At 36.2% G+C, this 3,919-nt stretch overlaps 1 pseudogene; it reads right to left on the bottom strand.

The window, feature by feature from the left end:
* Positions 1–1,569: 1,569 nt before the first annotated feature.
* Positions 1,570–3,358, bottom strand: LOC112684480 (annotated as a pseudogene).
* Between the last annotated feature and the right edge of the window lie 561 nt (positions 3,359–3,919).

Raw genomic sequence — 3,919 nt, 5'->3', positions numbered from 1 at the left:
TTAGGTTTGGGGATAGGGATGACACGATAAGATGTCCATGAAGGAGGAACCTGATTGGATGATAGAATGTTATTCATAATAGTTAGAAGGTAAACCAGAGCATTAGAGGGGAGGTGTTTTAGCATGATAGGTGAAATGTTGTCAAGACCGGAAGCAGTAGATTTTCGTGAAGATATGGCTAAATTTAATTCTGACATGGTAAAAATATTGGTGAGAATATGGGGTGGAGAGTATAGAGAGTGATCAGAAGGGCAAATCTCTGATATAGAAGGGACATAGCACGGAGCGACTTTAAAACAAAAAGAGTCGAACCAATCGTCATTATCTGGAGGTCTGACTGGGTTGATACAGTTTTTATAGCGCTTAGCTGTTGACCAAAGGTGATGTATGGGGAAAGATGGATTTAGATTATAACAAAATTTTTTCCATTTTTTCCTCTTTTCATTTTTTAATAGCCTGGTAGTTTGGGCACAAGCGTTTCGGTAATTAATAAAGTCAACCATGGAGCCTGAGCGACGAAAGTTTCTAAAAAGAAGGGTTCTGTTTTTGACAGCTTCGGTACAGTCAGAATTCCACCAGGGAGGGGAGGGTGGATAGGGATTGAAATTTAATCTTTTCTTAGGAATTGTAGAATTGGCGGAGTTGTTTATAATACTTGTAAAGGTAGAATAGGAAAAAACTGGAGAGGGAGAATTTGTCAATGAAGAGATAGAATTATGAATTTGAATAGAATACGATGACCAGTTGGCTTTATTGAAGTTAAAAGGTAAATGGATTGGAGGTGCGGAATCTAAGGCGGAACAAAATGGCACAGGATCAGCGATCCTGTTAAAATTAGTTGATATGATAATGGGGATATGATCGCTACCGTGAGGATCATTGAGGACTTGCCAAGATAAATTCCAGATAATATCAGGGGAACAAAAAGATAAATCAATTGCCGAGTTAGTTGAGTTGGGGCGACCCACATGTGTAGGACTACCATCGTTGAGAAGACAAAGACCTAATGAGTCAATGCAATCATAGATCTGAGAACCACGGCGGGATGTAAGTTGAGAGCCCCAAGCGGGATGAAATGCATTAAAGTCGCCACCAAGTAGCGTATTATGCGATATCAGTTTAAAGAATTCATGCCATAAATTGGAAGGAACATTAGAATTACTGGGGATGTAGCAGGACCAAAATTTTAAAGGAGGATGTGAGTTGATAAGATGCACTTCGATACCTATGATGTCGATTTTACAGTGGGTAAATCTATTTCTGGTAGCGATATCTAAAGGAATTTGTTTGGATTTGAGGGAGTTATGGACAGCTATAGCTACACCACCATAGCCATCGGAGCGGTCGGATCTATAGGTTTTGAACTGCGGTATTGCAAGGGCACGTGAAGGTAAAAGCCAGGTTTCAGAGAGAAGTGCAATTGAGCATTTATGATCGGATAGGAGGTGTTGTAAGGATGGGAGACGTGCAGGGAGACTTCTCACATTCCATTGAATAATGTTAGTGTGATTGTTGGAGATATTCTGGTTTTTATATTTATGTAAAAATGCCATGGTAATTTTAATTTATTTTGTTTTTTAATATGTTAGTTTGTGAGTAAATTATATATAGTATTTTCTATAACTGTGGTGAGGACATTTGGTGTATAATACAAGACTAATCAGAGGTGAAATTAGAATCTGGAATATTAAGGAGTGAATTTAGAGAAGATTCAATTAAGGACTGAAGAGAGGTGGATGAAAAGGGGGAAAATAGGGAGGGGGAATTTATAAGAGATTCAGAGAGTTTAAGAGAAAGAGAATGAATCCAAGATAGATCAGCAGATTTATTGTCTCCGGTAAGGCTTTGATTAGGGAGATTGGTTAAACAGCAACCGTTAGGTGAAGAAAAATGAGGTTCAACTGGTAAATTTAATTTATCTTTATTAATCGGGGAGCGAGATTTTTGTTTTATCTTCCTAGAATTGAAATAATGATGGTGATTATTTAGCCTGGGGAAGTTTTCTTCCTCTAGGGAGATATTTGGTTTTAATATTTCAGAGATTGGAGGCTGGCTCTTAACAACATCGGAAAAAGAATAAGCATTAGTGTAACAATTATTTTTTTTAAAAATTAAGGCATCCTTAAAGGAAATGTTTTCGGTGGCCATGATGTGTTTAATTTCTTTTTGAGTGGACCATTCGCGGCAACTACGATCAGTGGCTAAGTGAGGTTGCTTGCAGAAAAGACATACAGGATCAGTGGATTGAGCGCGTGGGCATAAATCAACCGAATGATTGTTTTCACCGCAGTGACTGCACCTGGGACAGCTACGACAATATTTTTGTGTATGTCCAAAACGTAAACAACGATTGCATTGAACGGGAGACCGGACACTGGGCTTGACATCAAAGATCATATTAAATACAGAGATAATGGATGGTATTTTCGGAGCGACGAATTTAAGTTCAACTATACGTGTTTGAACGATTTGATCATTTTTTTTAATACTGATGCGTTTGAATGCATCAATCTTGACTGAGGATCGGACGCCTTCGAAAAATTCAGTTTCTGAGACTGTAGTGTCTAATTTTATTATTCCGTAAGAAAAAATTAGAGTAGAAGGTATAATTGCATTATAATTATTCTCCTTTAAGATGCTTGAATTCAAGCAGCAATTACCATTAAAAATTGTGTCGAAAGAAATTTTTATTTTTTTTTGAACCCGCAGGTTTAATATTAGTAATACCAGAGAAATTGTTTGAGAAAAATTTAGCGGCCTTAATAGGATGCCAGTTTCCTAAATTTATATTAGCGTCCGTACTTTCAACGAGAATGGTTATAGGCCCGATATAATCTGGCGAAAACGACTTTTGCAATAAATTGATATGTTTATTAGTGTTTGCCATATCGCTGTTGGTTGGGAAGGTAGATTGAATAGAAGTATCATTAAGTGAAGAAAAAGTACAACCAGTATCGAACTCATTAGAACGATCATTAACAATCAAATCCATATCGTTAGCCGTAGACCCCGACGTAATTGCGGTTAGTGTAGATAAAGAGCTATAATTGAATGAGGAGTTAGATATATCTAGAGTCGGCGGGTTGTCAATAATTTGTTGGAAATTTGGTGAAACTGGACAAGAATTTTTGATTGGCTTACCATTTTTTCCGACTACCTGGTAACCGGGGCCAGCAGTGTTTTTGACTTGTTGATTTTTAAGCTTGTTTGAAAACTGGTTTTGGCCGGCACGATTTGTGCCGCCCGAGGACGACGACATAATTAACGCACAACTAAAATAAGAGCGATAACACGCAGCAAGATAATATAGGTAGTACGACTCAAAGAAAACACGTCTGAACGCTAAGACTGCGAGGAGACGAATGATACATAAACATATTTTTGACAAATTTCACTATTGTTATTGATTCATGTACTCGTAACGGAAGTTTTTGTGTTTCAATTTGCGTTATTGTTGACAGTAAAAAACCAAAACATCATAATCATTTTACAGTGTACCTATATGTAAACTGGACATGTGCTTTGTTTGCACAGAATGATGTAATTATCGAAACTTAACAAAACTCTGTAATCTACTTAAATGAATATTAATTCGTCTCGCACTCTTTATGTTTAATGTTATGGTTAGTGAAATGTTATATGATGAACCGTAAAGTCTCTTTACTTATAGCCAAGACTGAATAGTCCGATTAAAGCACTAAAGAAAAATTATTAAAAAAAACGGCAACATTGACGACGTACTAGTTGTTGACAAAACTAAATAATAATCGTAGAAACTTGAAATGTTTACCGAATGTTTTTACAATCGTTCTCTATAGATAGATCCTTTTCTAAAAAATGTTTTGATGTATTAATAGATAATTAATATTTTATGTTTTCTTAGTTAAGAAAAATATATAAATATAAATTGTATAAAACA

Source organism: Sipha flava, unplaced genomic scaffold, assembly GCF_003268045.1.
Source record: "Sipha flava isolate LNK unplaced genomic scaffold, YSA_version1 250_pilon_pilon, whole genome shotgun sequence".
NCBI classification, from domain to species: Eukaryota; Metazoa; Arthropoda; class Insecta; order Hemiptera; family Aphididae; genus Sipha; species Sipha flava.
This window is presented reverse-complemented; position numbering and strand designations above follow the sequence as displayed.